The 17,652-nt window shown below is 39.9% G+C and overlaps 1 protein-coding gene across 7 annotated transcripts in view; it reads right to left on the bottom strand.

Annotated features, from left to right (window-relative positions):
• PTPRD (protein tyrosine phosphatase receptor type D) overlaps positions 1-17,652 on the bottom strand; it is a 1,311,464-nt gene that overhangs the window by 362,390 nt on the left and 931,422 nt on the right. The window contains exon 1 of one of the 7 annotated variants that reach the window (XM_062609060.1): positions 8,479-8,613. The exons of 5 other annotated variants lie outside the window; for them this stretch is intronic. The gene's annotated coding sequence lies outside the window, so the exon portion shown is untranslated. Of the gene's footprint in view, positions 1-7,815; positions 7,961-8,478; positions 8,614-17,652 lie in introns of those variants that run through there. One more of the 7 variants, XM_062609061.1, reaches the window with a different exon arrangement.

Raw genomic sequence — 17,652 nt, 5'->3', positions numbered from 1 at the left:
GTAACCTGGACTACTGCAGAGATCAACAAAGATGAAACAACAGCTTTAAGGCCACTGCACCTTTCACAAGTTATATACTCCCCACTAAAAAGAAAAATGACTGATACTGTAAATTTGAATTGCTCAAAGATAGAGAGATTCACATCTCCAAGAAGTCCCGTAGTTATTTTCATGCTTTCTAATACCTTTGGAATAAGATTACCCTTGCCCACTAGATTAATAAAGCAATCCTATGAATAAATCAGCCATGGAGACAGTGCTTGTGCCCTCTTAGGGATTACATTGACTAGAAGGATACCTATCTGCCCCATCAAGCCCAGCCAAATGGCTGGAGAATAAACATTTCCTTTTTAGTTACATAGAATATTTACTCCATTCAGCCCAAAACTGCCCAGAAATTTCCAAGCTACCTGAGACACTACTGCTGCAATTTCACACTTTTTCCTACTCACTGTAATTATGGAAAATTAAACCCCCAAAATGCTAGGATTCTTAGAGGTATGATTGTTCCTGCAGGCATTCACTGCCACCTGTTACCGTTAGAAAGTACAGTGCTCTCTTCATTACTTGCTGCCCTTGATATATTTAAAATTTTCATGTAGTCAGTATGCTGAAACTTCCAAGGGACCATTTAAGGCATCTTTTGAAACTGTTAAATGGGAAACAGGTGTAGATTCTTTGTATTTGACTTAGTGATGACAAAAAATTGCACTTATTATCCACTTCTCTTTACCAAAAAAAAAAACACAAAAAAAAAATGAAAAAAAATACCAAAAACTGCATTGCAGTATTATTAATATCAAATAAGACAAATATTTCTTTAAGTAAATGTCATACTTTGTCTTTCACATGCCATGTACAATAGAGAAATTCAAGGTTTCTTTGTCAAGTAAAAACAATATCAAAAAATATCCACATCATCAAACAAGGTAAGCAAAACAATTTTGCTGCTTGGATAATTCTGTTAATCAAGAACAGTTCATTGATACACTTAATGATAATTTACAAAACTCCATTTTTCATGAAATAGGTTAAAAATAAAAACAACAAAAAACCCTAATCATGGAATTCATCTGTTTCTTATAGTAAAATTAATTGGTAAATAGTGACTATTTATGACTTAAGCAAAGGGTTTTCCAAATAAGTTGATGACACACTGACAATAAGTAGAATACATAGGTACCGGCAAAGTGCCATTTCCCTGATGCAAAACTGCTCTAAAATGATTCTTGCTGGATACATATTTCTCTACCAAAATGTTTCTTACTCCCTAATTTATGAGGCACTATAAATCAATTCATCAGATGTTTTATTAAGCGTTCTTCTCTGTATTTGAATTCAACCACTGCTAGGATTGCCCGAGGTAAAAACTGCTATCATTTAAGCAAAGACAATGGCACTACGGATCTGATCCAAACAATGCTGCTATCAAAGGAAATCTTTCTCATCAGCCACTGAGTGCTTTGACCCTATTAGGACAGCTCTTCAAAGGCTTGATAGAAAAACCCACCTACACCATTAAGGTACAACTCAAAAAAAGGTTTGCAGACTTCACAATAAAACAGCATGTTTTGTTGTGCACCTTTCTCTACCAAGATTCACTCTCCAAAAGTTAAATGCATCTGTATATATATCAGGAAGAAACTTCAAGCTCAGAGAAGGTAGGCAGTCCATAAATATAGTCTGAAAGTCTGATCTTAACTGAACTTAACACTTCTGAAGCCACATGTCAGAGCTATCCAAACTATCCATATTTATTAGCAATACATACTGTAATACCCAGACTACACAAGGTAACAGTAACTATCATGTACCCTTTCTACCTGATGAATATCTACACTTTCTTCAATGACAAATATCAGCACTGCCCTGGTTAAGCTTAGCATGTATTTCTTCCACTGGAAAAAAAAAAAAAAAAACAATCTATTTTTAGGTGAAAAAAGGAGAGTGTGTTCATGCTCAGTAAGCTGTTAAAAACTTTAAGAATGTCTGAAACAATCAAAATAACAAGTCAACAGTGTGAACTCCAAATTTGTTAACATACTTTAAAATAGTATGTAAGAAGTTCTAAATAAAGTCACACTGTTGTATTTACTTTTTATAGCTATTTTTATTCTTTCTGTGAAACAAAAGGGCATACCCATTACTAAATTTGTTCTCATTATTCACAAAACTGCTCAGTCTGTCACTAGCATGAATAGCTTTCTGAACTCTGGCACAATACAGGCTCAGCACTGAACATAACTAGTTGTTTGGGGCTTTTTTCTTGAGAAATGCTATTACTTCAGTGCAGAGACATAAGGCTGTAAATTTCTATCTTCCATCAGTACCACTGACCTCAAAGCAAACCCCAGAACTGGCTACAGGCATTCAACATCCATCATTGCTCCTGAAACCCAATCTTTCAAGGAAGGACAGCTGCACTGAGCAGCAGTTAAGCAGCTTTCTAAGATACACTACCATCCCAAACAAATGTAAATAAATAAATAAAACTTCCTGTCCTACTTCCTGATCAGTGTTTTAGAAATATCCCATTGCATGTACATCACACACCAAATTAATGACTGTTGTCTACACATAGGCAAAATTATAATCAAGTGACCAGAGACTTTTTTTTTTGTATTTTCTTACATGCAAAATATAGCTGTTTGCTTAATAATAAAAGATTCCTGCCAGTATTAATATACAGTATACCTGTAAAGAGGATTGTAATAAAATGCAGCATAAAAGGCTAAGGAGAGAAAAGAGAGAAGAGAGAGAAGAGAGGAGAAGAAAGAGAATAGAGAAGAGGGAAGAAAGAAGAGAGAAGAGAGAGAAGATAGTAGAAGTGTCAGTCTCTTTATTCCCTGTAAACAGATTCCAGCTTTTTGGGGGAAAGCTTTATAAAAGAATACTGCCTGCAGACAGTTCAAAAATGCAGTTAAGATTTTTTTAATTCAATTAGTACTGAATTAAAGCAGAATTACTGATTTCAAACTTGGTAAACAATTATTTTTCTAAAGGTCAGAAAGCCTATAACATTGTTACTAGAATGTATCTGAATTTCCTCTCAGCGAGTCTAAGCAGGTAACAAGAAGACAGACTTTGTGGTAAAACCAGTGAATAAGCGAAGGCAAGACACCAAACCAAAACGGAATTCAGCAAATTTGGAAGAAAAATGTATAGCTATTTGCAAATTTAGGACCTAAGCCACATTTGTTTCAATCAGGCTGGCACCGACTACATTCTTTATGAGAACTGGACGATTCTGCAATCTAAAAAGCCCGATTTTACACACCACTTACTGAACTCCAACTTACAGACAGCTAATTTTCCAGACACTAAGAACTGGAAAAGAAAGAGGAATACACTTGCTTGCAGTACTCCATACACTGCATTTAATACACGGCTTGGGGAAAAAGTATGCATTATAAAATTACAGCAATATGTGAGCAGTTCGGGTGGCACTAACCAGGATATCCATTTTGATTGTCTGCAAACAACAGATTAATTTGTGTACCAGTGAAGTGACTCCAATAATTGAAAGACTGCTGAAAAACTCAAATAACATCACTATGCTTAACTATGAAGAAGCACATCACAAGGCACGGTAATATATCAGGGCATGTCGCCTGGTAGAATAAATCAAAGCAAGTAAAATTCCATCATTTTCAACTAGCTGAGAAGGAGGAAGTCTTCTCCACGTTCTTTGTATTTGAAAGAACACACAGCATCCTCAGCAAGTGTCAAACACACAACTATAAACGGGGGAGTTGATTTTACAAAGATCTAGATTTACATTTACAAAATTTTTACAAACACCTGTTTTTGGAGCCTAACTGCAAGATTAATCATCTTTTTTTTTTTTCTTTATTATTGTGCTAATAAGTTTATGGAGAAGGCTGTAAAGGCATGTGAGCATAAGACTTAAAGCTGTAAGTCTTTTTATCTTACAGAAGGAAAGACTATGTATACTTGCTTATGCAGTTAAAAACAAGCTGATGAATGGAGTATTTGGTGTGAACTGCCACTTTTATGAATGGAAAGAACCTGAATAATAATAGCATTGTTTTTAAAAAGGAATGCTTTCACTATTTGTGTAATAATTTATTCAATTTGGCTTTTGCAAACAAACCATCTGTATTTTTTATCTATTTTCCCCGCATTTTAGCTATCCACTCCCTATAGTAAGACACATTCTATGTTTTATTAAATATTATCGAGCACCAACCAAAAGCCATCTGAGCTTATGAAATGTAAGTTAAAATTGTGCAATAGTAGAGACATATGGTTCTATCAAAGCACAGAAGCTTAAACAAGTGAAGCGAAGGTTGTTGGAAAGGAATTTACAGGCAAAGCACTCTCATGCAATCTTTCTCTACACCGACAGACTTTTCCAGTTATACTGCAGCTTTCACCGTAGTAGATCACCAGGAGAAATAACGCTTCCTATCTGGTCCTGCTTGGTAAATCACTGATAGTATATGAAGGAGAGTATTTTTAAACATGGATTCTTCCTTTAGGCTGCCAAGTTGCCAGCATACATTCATTAATTAATTTAAGGCCTTTTCCAATTAAAACAATGATTAAGCAAATAAAAAACTTGCAAAGTGTGTGAAATTGAGAGTTTTCATAAAAATACTGTATGTTAATTGTCCTATACCAACTGTTTTTAAATAGAATTACAATATAATTAAGGTCCTGTTACAACAGCCAGCACTATGTGACTCTAACACTGAACTTAAACAACAAATTCCTGTATCTTTTCTCAACTTGTTGAAGAACAAAAGGTTAGAAATTGCCATGATCTTATAAAGAAATGAAACATAATGATTTGTAGACCTGTACAGTATTACTCCTCTTGATATCCAAAGTGCATATGAAACACCTATCCTCTGTATTTCAGACACACTGCTGTGGTTTACTGACACTCAGTAAGACCTACAGTTTTGAACAGATGTTTATCATTTGAGAAGACCTTTAAAATTGATTTCATTACATTTCATCATGACTGTATTTAAGGACTTAAATGCAGATTTCAGAAGACTAAACTCAGTCAATATTCACACAACTGTTGTCTATAATACGTCAAAAAACCTCTTACTGTAACTGGCCCAACACCCCATAATATATAAAACTCTGCTGTTTTAAAGACAGCTTACTGAACAATTAGCATAGGGAAACTGCATTTTGATTGTATGACCTTCCTGTGATTCAGCTTGAAATGCTTTTAAATTTTCAAACAGCTTAGTAACAGAAGTTCATTTTTTAAGGAAATCCAATATGCAAATATTTCAGCTGTACTCTTTTACAAATTGTCTCCCTTCTCAGTTTGAAAAATGAAAATCAACAATGGAGCAATGGAAGCATACTTGACCTTATTGCTTAATGTCTATCGAGAATGCTACGCCTGGTGGATTTTAAATTTCTGAAACTGATATTCAAAAACACATAGTGCATCTTCAGTCCACATCCCATAAATGCTGACTACGCTCCAGCCAAACCCTTGGAGCTGCCATACTCTCAAACTTACATAACACAAAGCTAGTTTAAATACACCATCAATCTATGTCTGTTCCTGCCTTGAAGTAATCCTGTTTAGTTTGTCTTTTAACCCTACACTTGCATGGAACAGTACCATTACTAATCTAATAGAAGAAACACACAGGCAACAAATCTGATTTTTCTCAGCTTACAGAAAATACGAAATGTGGGCAGACACTCAAATCTGACTTTGCCCAAAATCTGCACTTCCCAGTGCAGTCAGGAGAGCAGGGAGGAAAGAGCTATATTGGACACCACAAAACTGGGGGAAATTGATGGAGTACGGTAAAAAAATCCTAAATAATACACAATTTGCATGCATCTCCTAAGTAACTGCAGTCTCATTCACAAGTAAGGAATAAATAACTGGCAACTTTGCTTTTGACACTAGGCACCTGTGTAAAAAATGTCTTGTGAAAGAGTGAGCATATGCCACGTACTGGTATTTGCTGTATGAGAGCAGTTTATACAGGCCCCTAGTGGCCCCGCACACACAGCAGCAGATGAAGGGGGATTCCTACCATTCAGCTTGTGTAGTTTTGGTCCCTGCATTATTCAAACATGGGAATGAAGGGCAGTTTTACAAATGGAAGGTGAAGCACTGATTACACTTAGATCACCAGTTGCTTAGCTCTTCCACATACCCCCAAATCTGTTCTTGCAACCCCTCTCCTCAGACGAAGCACCAATTTACTATCACTGAGTTCACTGACAGGGCTGGTGTTTGAGTTACATAACCACCACAGCAGAATGCCTAATTCATATTACTCTTTAGTGCTCATTTTAAAATTAGTATAACTGATAGGTCTAAGGCAGGTCCTAAGACCCATTCCTGAAATAAAGAAATAAAGAGATACCACTTTCCTTTCCGCTCACCATTCCTGTGTGCCACAGCACACACAAACCATAATAATTTCTTAGTTCCTTCCTAAGAGTAGAAGGCTTCGACTTAGGGAAAGCTTTCAACGCTTTAAGTGGATACAGAAAAACTATACATCATTTCTGCACTGAGAGAAAACTAAATATACTCCACATATTACTACTAGTGACAACAATAAAACTGGAAAGCTAGTCCTGTAAAAACTCTCATTAAATCCTTCTTCCTTTGTATGCAACAGTCCGTGCCCTAAAAATCCCATGCCAGTGTATTTACAGCTTTTAACAATTTTGACTGGGCAAAATTTGACATCTGAATTTACTAAACTGACCAGTTTGTCAATTTCACAGATTAAAAAAGAAGTAATACCAGACTCAAGATGAAATTTAAAGAACCTATAAAAAAATTGCCATCAAAAGTAAAACATAAGTACACATGACTGCATTTAGAAGAGGGGAGAATTTCTTTTTTTTTCTTCAGAGTTGCTCCATTCAGTAACAAGAATTGTAGGAGCTTTGCATGTTCCCAGCCCAGGAGAAAATGGTGTCATTTACTATACACTTTTACAGCAAGAAATGAAAGTACTGACCATTGTAAGATTACAAACCACTGGCAGATACCAGAGGAAGGAAAAATAAGGTGTATACACATTTACCATCTCTGCATCAAAATTCCCAGTAAATGTCCCGATATTACAGAAGTTGCCTGTGCCTGAACAGAAGGTACGTTGGAAGCTATCTCTGCAAGGCTGATTCGCTGAAAGGAGAAGACAATCGTAACTTCACACATTAATCCTAAATTTAAGGGAATACAGACTTCACCCAGAAACACTCTTGTCTGCAAACAGGAAACTCCAAACCAAATGAGCATCTACAGACTCATCTCCAATGCAACACCGTCTCAGGCGACAAGTGAAGTTAACACAGTAAACCCTAACTATTCTGTGCAAATAAACTGACCCTTCTATGTATGTCGAAACTGAGAATATGGTAAAGAAGCTGCTATCCTTCCACGAGGCAGTAACTGCACAAAGGCCAGGCAAGAGAATAAAATACGCATGACAGCAGTCTGGAGAAGTTACAGGGAGGACCAGACATTCAAAAGCCACACATGCAAGGGTGAGTAGTAATCGCTTAAAAAGGAAATAATACAGTTCTGTCAGGGAGTGAGGGGGTAAAAAACCGGCAAAATACTAATTCGGTGGGAGAAAACTGCTTTATCTGCCGGCCTGGGAGAGCCCGGTTGCAGCTCTGAGAAGTGTCTGCTCGCACGAACAGACGGCGCAGAGGGAGCTGCTAAGTTTGCTGAACAAATTCAAGAGCCCATTTGTAAGCGCTCGGAAAACTGAGTTTCCAGCCCGATATGCTAATTTCAAGTCGTTGAGGGAAAGTAAACAAAGAAATTAAAAGCCTAACCTGTGAAAAGCTTCGCATCTCCGTGCCTCCCCGCTCCGCAGAGAGAGAAGGGGAAAGAGAACGAGAAAGAGTAGGAGGAGCGGACGAGGAGGGAGCCCTCCTCGGATCGGTGCCGGGGGTCCCTACCCGCCGTTAGCCCCCTCAGGCCGTCCCAGCGGCCGGCGCCTCGCCTCTCAGGCCCGCTGTCTTCCCCCTTCTCCCGACCCCTTAGAATAAGCGAAATAATTAGTACCGATAATTCGCTCGCCAAAGCCAACAGCCGGCTTGTGACTAGTGTAGCACACACACCCCAGCCCCCCCGCCTGTGCGCAGCGGCGTTCAGTGGAAACGTCGGTTCCGATCCATCACTCGCCCTCGCCCTGCCCCATCCCCCGTCCCCGCACAGCAGCTCCCCGAGCAGGGGCCCAGCGGACGGGCTCAAACCCGGTGGAGAGGCGAGGGGGCGACGGGCAGCGCCCGGGGGGCAGCACGGGGCACCCGATGGGGAGAGCTGTGCGTGAGGCACGTGTGAGCGGGGCTGCACATACGCACGCGCACACACAGGCACCCGCGCGCGCTCACACACACATCTTATGCGCGCTCACACGCGCAAACGCTCCGAAAGAGGCGGCAAAGACGGAGCGGCGGCGTGAGGGGAAAATGGGTCAGGAGTGGGGCAGTTACCTGGTCATGCTGTTCCCCCGGTCTCAGCAGCAGCCGCAGCCGCCGCCTGCCCGTCCGCTACCTCCTCCCGCTGCTCCGGCTCGTCGCCGGGGCGGCCGATTTAATCCAAGCCCCGCAGAAGCAGCAACAACAGCAGCTAAGAGTGGAGCCCCCCGCTGCTGTTTGCCTGGCGCTGGTGCTTGTCTTTCACAGTCTGGGGCCGGGGAGCGGGAGAGAGTCAACCAGAGTCGGAAAATCCAGCATCCAGAAGAGCCAGCTCTCTGCCTGCCTCCTCCTGCCAGCGCCACCTCTCCTCCGCTCTGCTCTGTTCCTCTCTGCTCTTCTTTTCTTCTTCTCCTTCCTGCGGCGGCGCCGGCTGCTGCTGCTGCTCCCGGGCGCGCTCTCTGTTCCCGAGCTGCTGCTCCGTTTCCCCTCCTCCTTCTTCTCCTCCTCCTCCCTCTTTCTCCTTCTTCCTCCCCCCTTAGCTCTTTTTTTTTTTTTTTTTCCTTTCCTTTTCTTCCTTCTCCTCGTTCAGCCGATTCTTTCGCTACAAATAGCAGCGAGGTCGCCCACCCGCGCTCTCCCGCCCTCTCCGCCAGAAAAAAGTGCAGTGCAAACAAAAGCGAGGCAAGAGGACACGACGGGGGGAGGGAGGAGGGGAGCGGGCACGAGGGGACGGGAAGGGCAGGCGAAAATCACCAAAAACCGATTCCGGGAGCCGAAACACGATCGACCCTCACCGCACCCCGCCTCGCTCCTCCGGCGGGGGACGGGAATGCCGCGGGTGCGCTGCCGGCTGGAGAAAGCGGTCGCTCGTTCAGCGGGTTTGCTGTAGTGGGGTTTGGGCTGTTGGCTGTTGTTTGGTTTGGTTGGCTTTCTTTTAATCCTCTTACGCTGTGAGGATCACAGGAGCCGCATGGCCCCAAGTGGTGGGAAAAGCACGTTGCCGCGCTCGGTGCGTGTGCGTGTGCGTGTGTGTGTGTGTGTGTGTGTGGGTGCGGAAAGGAGGGTGACCCCGGCAGGGCCGGGCCCGGGAGGCAGCTACCCACCGCGCAAGAGGCACCCCACGCGCACCCTCGCGCGCGCCCGGGCGGTGGGGGGAGGGGGCGGTGACGTCACACCGTGCCGGCCCGGCGGGGCACATCCCGCTGTGCGGCCGCAGCCCCACCGGCCTCGGGGTGCTGCAAGGTTCGGGGACTGCCGGCTGTGGGCGCTGCCCCCTTGCTCCGCGTCATCCCCTACTAACAAACTTCCCTGCTCGAGTGGAAATCGGGGGGGTCCAAAGGCTCCTTGGCCCGGTTTGCACCCAGGGATGCCCGAGGGGGGAGTTACAAAGCGGTGTGTATGTAGTCGTGTCTGTGCATGGCAAGTCCCTAGTTTTCTTCCTGAAAAACTGTCGAATTGCTGAGTGACACCACATGTTGCTCGGCGCAACCGGTGGCGTGCCGAGGGGCTAAAGAAAGGCTCCAGCTTTTCTTATCCCATCTTGTATAATCCTCTGCAAAGAAAGAGCAGTGCCTAGGATCTAAGTGACAACAATAGGATTTATGTGAAAAGTGCTTTGGGAAACCTCACCGTTGGCTTCTAACCATCTCCAGAAGCCTGAAGCATATGCTCCCCGTGCCACAGTTCCTCCTGTGTAAAACGGGAGTAAAACATTAAAAACAGTAAATATTAGTCAGTCATTATGGTGATGGGAGCCTATTATAGTATCAAAGCCACGAAAACTGGCTTACTGGATTCCGTGTGTAGACAGCTGCAGGTGCGATGTTGACCAGCCTTGTGCCTGCTGTCCTGAGTGGAGCACTGACCTGCTGCAACCTGATCAACCTGAAATCAGTCATGGTGGTCCATGCAAAGTCCATTGCAGATCATTGCTACTTTTTCTGCAGAGGAGAGGGATTTGGGTATTCTCTATCCTATAATTGTATTTTATCCTTCCTTGGAAGGCAGTGCTGCCAACATGAAGGCTGACAAAAGTGAATATAAACTTTGTTCTTCCCAAGTCCTATAAATTGTCATCTTCCTTTTGATGCTGCCACCTCAAAAAATGGTCCCCTAGGTAATCTTAGACTTAAAGGAGACCTAGTCATTTTGAAATAGTATCTTTCAAAATGCCAAATCACTTTGTAAAAATTTCTTCATATGAAAAGGTAAATATATGAAATGTTGCATGGATGACTATTTTTTATCTTGTCAAAAAGAACTGTTCAATAAAAGACAAACTTTTCAATAAGCAACTGTGGCTTCAAAGTAAAATAAAAATCAAAAGCCAGGCAATACGCTATTTTACCTTTATCGTAATAAACATGGTTAAAGAAAGCAAGAATTAAATCCTCACCTTTGCCCCCTTAACTCAAATGACTGCAGGGCTGCATTTGCTTTAAAATGGCAATACTAAATATGTATATCAGGTTTTAATGTTATGTCCCAGCAGTTTTTATCAGTATGCTTAGCTGTTTTAGTGTTCTTCATGCTGCGATCCTTGTGTGACATTGAAGAATTGAGCAATAAACCCATGCATTTTATATTTTTCATGTGGTATCACAATGCGGATGTGAGTTTTGGGACTACATATAGCTTTCCTTTATCTTAACATCATAAGCAAGTTCTGTAGCTCTTCTTTCTGTTCAGTCAGCATTACAGTCCACAGTAGGAATAACTGTGCTTCTTTCTATGCTACTGTTAAAATCAGATTTTGTTAATATTATTTATAAGATTTCCTGGTTTTTGCTAAACAAAAAAAAAAAAATAACCTAAATTCATGAAGCAGCCTTAAAACACTGTACTTACTATTGCTCTAGTACATCTTGACACTTATTATCAGTAGCATAAATTTTATACTTCAGATAGTGGTGTACACATATTCATACATAAATGTATATATATATGGTTTGGTAATACACCTTTAATATTCCTTCCCTGTTGAGATAGCACATCAAGAACCATAATTCATTTGTTACACACTACTTAAGTGTTTTGGTTTTTTTTTTCTCCAAAATATGTAAAAATTTCAAACACAGCATTTTACACTGATGTTCTATTTTTGCCTAGATTGCAGCAGTACGTTACTCTGAGGTTAGAACAGCCGTGAATTTACATTTACACATTTTATTAACTTAAAATGTTTCCTGAAAAACACTGAACAAACTCTAAGATCTTATTTAAGTTTGGAAGATACAAATCTTCTATTATTTTTTTTTAAGCTAGAAGGAAGAAGGGTCTTTTATGTCACCTGGAATTAAGTATCATGTATTCCCTCACTTGTTATAAAAAGAGATCTTTCTCTCATCATTCAAAATATACTGTTCAAATCTTGTTCTTCCTGCTCATGCAGCTGCTTTCTGTGTCCTCATTGAGGCTACATACCAGTAGTTCAAGTTTGATGTAAAGCACAGGATGTGCTTGCAGGTTTAAAACTCAAAAGATGTAGCAGAGGAAGAGAAATGCATCAACTTTCCTTCTGTTCTTCTGAATACCAGCCTGTGACCATACATGGACTTCTGCCATAACTCTTCAAGGACCAACCATACATACTCCTTCATGTCTCAGTCTGATGAATTTCCTGTACTAAATAGTACTCTATTAATAGCGTACAGTGTTATTTTCCTCTCTGCTGTTCTGCCTTGGATTGTTGCTTGTGTCCCTGGTAAATGGTATCCCACCAAGCTCTTTAGCACAGTGGGACATTCCATTAACAACCGTAACCAATGGACATTGGGTTACCACACAGCAAGATCAGGAAGGGGAGCGGGAGTAGAGAGGTTGAGAAAGGTTACACTTTAGTTGCCTTCCCCTGAAATCTAACAGATGATTTGTCACAAAACTGCATTAATGCATATGTTAGGCACTGGTTTACGAAATGATAATGAGAAACGTTCTGAGTTTCTGTACTGATATTTGAAAATTCTCATTTATAAGCTACAGACACTCTGAACTCCTATTACTAAAGATAATAAAACACTACCAGACAAGTAAATGTGTGTTATCTTTATGTAAAAATTTATCCAGCTAACACAGTTTGAGTACACATCTTTTAAATGCTGATACAGTACCTCAGCAGATAGTCTCAGTACTTGTGTTTATCTTGTAAACATTTGTGATTCATATAAATCTTTTAAGTGATGAAACTTACGTAGTTAGAGCCAGAGGTATAGAGAAGAAAGTGATTTTAAGTGTAGGGGTTTTATGATCATTTTTGCCATGTTTGTTTTTTTGTTTTTTTTTTCCCCTGCTGCCTTAAAGAGATGAGGCTTTATTCACTTGTGTGATCTTCCTGGTGTTCCAAACTTATGTATGTGCCAGCACATTTTTAATCTAATTTCTGAGAAGGACTGAGGTCTTGTGTCCTGCAGGTCTCAAATCCTGTTCTAATTCTTCTGTGGAAATAGAGGTTTGGTAGACAAAGGAGATGAGCAGGCTGGTCCACACACTCTGCCCAGCCCATTTGTCAACTGAGCTATTCACACCCCATCCTGCTACAGACCCAAGATTGCTGATGGGAAAAGGGTGGAAGAATCAGGTGATACAGCACACAAATACAAAGAAAATTAGGCTTGATTGTTTCTACTGCTTGGGGAGCTACTTTTCCTGCTCTTTGTACATTTGTTTGTTGTTTTGTGGGTTTTTTTAATGAAAAAGAGCAAAAGGCCTAGAAAACTAGTAATTAATCACAGAATGCATTCAATTCTGCAGGGACTTGGACATGATGCAGCACGATCAGCTTTATCAGAGTGCACCACAGTGTGTGCCACAAACTGAAAATAGCAGCATATGTAGGGAAAGCTGTAAATAAAATTTGTAGATATACAGTTTTATCTTTTACTTCTAGAATTCTTGGAGTATCTCAGATGTTGTGAGAACTCTGCTAACAATTTAGAAAGACGATAAAGACTACAGAACAGCATGTGGTGGTGTTTCTCTTAAGAAATCATGCATATGTATATAATGTATGTACGTACACAGGTACAGGATGTCTGTATCAAGATTTGCTTTCAATTTGAATATAGTACAGTAGATGGGTTTTTTGGTGTTTTTTTTTTTGTTCTTTGTTTTCTTCTGGTTTCAAAATGTAGCCTTCATGTGTGGAAGGTACCCCTAAATTTCGATGATGGGAAAAGAGAGTGAAGACTAAAGTATCGAGAATACTTTCTAATAACAGAAGAGGAGAATAAAGTAAAATCAATAGCCAAATGACAGCTTGCTAGTTCACACCTTTTACAACAATCAAATGGAGAGAGATACCATGTGTTACTGTGTGATTATTTCACAGTTGCTCAAATATACACTAGGGAGACTAAAGGCACCATAGGGTCAGAGAGCCCAATCTGTATACCACCACTTGATTTAAATTCTGCCAGCAAGTAACTGAATTCATGTATTTTTAAGGTCTGGAACAAGAAGATACTAATGCTATAACTAACTCACAAGACTCAAAGATTTTGTTAAATCTTTCATTTGAAAACCAACTTCTAGTTCCTATGGAGACACCACTGTTCATTTTAAGTAGCTTCTTTTATATAAAAGGTTTCCAAAAAATGCTTTGTAGAAAACAGAGGATCTCACAAACTAGCAGCAACTGGTCTGGTCCAAGTGAAGCCTCATAAATCCGAATGTTCCCTCCTGCTAAACTTCAAGGAGGTTCAGATCGTAACATCATACGTGTCAGTGATGTAGTTTCTGTGGGCTGAGCAGAGGGTGTAGGCAGGAGAAGGACAAATTTTAGTTTATTTATTTCCTAACCTTCAAACTTTTGTTTCTTGAATCTAGGAGTGTTATGGGATAACCTGCTCAGTCATCTGAGCGAGGGAGTGTTTCTCCATTCCTCTCATGTTGCCTCCTTTCTTCTAGTAAATCAAGAACCACAGACAAGCATTGGGAGGCAAGATATGGACTGTCCTAGAAGAGGTGCTGCATTGTGAGACCTTGAAAGATAGAATGGGAAAAAGGAAAACATAAAAGAAAATTATGCTCAACATCTCTGTCTCCCTACAGATACTTACGGTTAGTATTTTAAAGTCATTAGTGCAGTGGACCTATAAATATTTCAACAATAGTATTGATAAATATCTACAGTGCGAAAAGAAGAATTTTTTTTTTTCTTACTAGAGTGGACCCTATCATCTTCTGTCTTGCATTTAAGTCTGTCTCAGGATGGCCATGTTTAAACCTTTTCTGTTAAATCCAAACAATTTGTACAGATTCTACTGAAGTAATTCTCCCGCTCCCTCACCCCCCACCCCCCCCCATCCCCGCCCCCCAACTCTGTTTCAGGGAATGTGAATACTAATTAAAAATACAGGAAAGATTATCAGTATATGGGTAGGAAGAGTTTCCACTCAACTTTAAGTGGGCAACTGTCCACATTACAAAAATTGTATCATATTGGATAATGATGTTCAAGTCAAGGACTTCATGGAAAAACAAATTATTCTGTCATTTCTAAACAAACACAGTTGCTCCAGAGAAAGGTGCAAGTTTATTTGGAAGGTCAATCTAAGTAAAACTCCTGATGGCTTTAACGCAGAGTACTGCTAATCCAGCGCCTTCCATGAGCTTTGTGTTCACCTTATTTTCAATGTAAAATATAAAAAATTGCAAATTCCAGGAATTCTGATATTAGAATGAACATTTCTACAGTATGACCTTGACTGACCTGTGTAAATAGATTACTGAATTCCACCAAAACTGGAAAAATACAGCCACCCTGTTTATATTACCTTTCTGTTGTTTCAGTTTGTTTCCCTCCATCCCATCCATTAATCACTGAATGCAAGTCCACTCAACATTTACTGTTACAGAATATACTATATAAGCTATGCAATATCACATCCTTTTAAGGAAGACTGTGTATTTTGGACAGAACTAGAGGTGTTAAAACCACATTATCCAAACAAATCTGCTCACAGCACAATATTCCCTAATAATTTTCATCCCCTGTAATTCAATTAAAACAGAAATTAGGACCATGAGAAAAATCTATATTTTGGCCAAAAAAGTTATTCATGAGAAAGGAATGGAAAGATTAAATCTGTTTTATTGATTTCAGGTTATTAACAAGCTTGGGTGGCAAATCCTTTGATTTTCAATGTTGAAAAGCACTTTTCCACATTAAATTAGCCCTGTGAAGGAAATCGCATATTAATCACAGTTTTCCAATCACAGGATTTTCTTTTCAACAATAGAAAAAAACCTTTTCAAAGTTCTTTTATAAAAATGACAATCCATTTGTTATGAACTTTAGCAGACATCTTTTTAGGATGCCAGTATAGTTCGATGACCTGTATATAATTTTTCATATAGGCGCAAGCCAGCACAAGTGTGAATTGGTGGAAATCAAATCCACCACCTAAGAATTTGCTGGTATTTTCTCATTTGCTTCCTTCACTGAGAAGGCACAAAGGACACAACTGGGGTAATAAATTTCAACTCCAATGTTTATGGAATGGTAGCAACATGATTCATGTTTTTAATCTCTAGTAGGTTCTGCATATTCAGGATGCAGTTCTGATTTTAAAATTAAAAAAAAAAAAAAAGAGAGACTGTCCCATTTCCAGACTTATTTCAATTTCACTCCTCTTGATTTGTCTCTGTGAACTGTTTTTTGGTTTGCAGCAGGTTTGCAGGCTTTTTTCATCCCATTGAGGCTGTCTTTCTCTTTTCATTCTCCATATACACTGTCTTTCCAGAATCATCTACTTCCTACATTTTCTAATACTTCCTTTCTCCCTGTCAAGTGCCTATGCTATCTTCTCCTTAAATCTCTCCCAAATTCCAGCTTCTCTGTTCTATTCCAAGACCCTGGGTTACCTTTTCATTTATTTCCTCTTTCATCCATTTCCTTTTTTCTGGATTTGCCTCATTCTCTTTCCCCAAACACCTCTGTCATCAGCGTATCTCCCAAATCCTTCCACCTTGCATTCCAGATGGACACTTCTGCATATATATATGTAATGGAGGAAAGGGGAAGGAGATAATATTACCTAAGCTGCATTCTTTTGAGATCCCAGCCAGGTCAGCCCACTCTTGCTCAACACATTGAGAAGAAGGCTGTAGTAAAATATAATACAATATACTGACACTGTCTACGAGATATCCTTTAGAAACCAGAGGCATTGAAGTAAGGAGCAGTGATGAACATGGGGTATCCCACTGAATATTCTTGATAATGACATTCAGAACCTAACTGCTTGGTTGGCTATGGATTGTTCCACATCTCCTTGCCTAGATTGGATTCATTTTGGTGCTACAAGGTGTCAGACTGAAGGTGACATAGAACAAATACTTGGAAGCTGTTTTTTTTCAAGATTCTGAGGAAAAAAAAGAAATAAAAGGGTGAGTCTTATCTGGTTCTGAGTAAGAAATCATTCACAAACGTAATATTATGTTGGAGGCCTTCAGGAACAGTTGTAGAAACCATAACCTGTCCTGTCAAGAACAGCAATGGTCTTGGGATCAGAAGGATGTTAACTCAAGTATCACTGGTATGATTGACCCCTCTTTTCACATAATAAAGGAGGTAGAAATCCTAGGATTTGAATAATTCATTGTAAATAACATGCCAAATCTCAAGAGCATTTATAACAGTTTGCCCCTGTAGACTCTGGTAGTGAGCAGCAGCTGGTTTTGTGGACTCACGTGAGCAGAGACTATTGAAAAGGTGCAGCTTGAAAGAGTGCTGTAATCTTTTTTCTTTACATGCTGACTCCCAAGGTGGCAAAATACAGTGATGACAGTAATGATGGAAGTATCATCGTGTAATTATGCTGTCAGCACATTCAACAATATATTGAGTGCCATCAGTATGATCTGAAACAGTAAAGTTTGCTACCAAGATATAAATCATTATGTCATTCCGTCGCACAAATTTTCTTTCATTCTACACACACACACACACAGAGCACCCCTTTTCTGAAGAGGTTTATAAAAAAGAACAAGACAAACTTCAGATGTGGTGAAGTACCTTCAGTCAGGACATTTTCTGTGCCCCATAGTAGTTTTAAATACAAAGAGGGAGTGGGTCACCTTATACTTGTTTTCTGGACACAGAAAAGCCCTAGATTTATGAAAATTATTTTGTGCATGATTTCAGTAAGAAGCAATCATGGAGAGAAAATTGATATTTTAGTTACAGCAAAAATAAAACTGCAACTTAAATGTTTTTCATTCAGTAATTATAATTTCTCAAACAACAGA

This window comes from Pezoporus occidentalis, unplaced genomic scaffold (genome assembly GCF_034315485.1).
Source record: "Pezoporus occidentalis ecotype Australia unplaced genomic scaffold, CSIRO_AGI_Poc_V1 ctg133, whole genome shotgun sequence".
Taxonomy (NCBI): Eukaryota; Metazoa; Chordata; class Aves; order Psittaciformes; family Psittacidae; genus Pezoporus; species Pezoporus occidentalis.
This window is presented reverse-complemented; position numbering and strand designations above follow the sequence as displayed.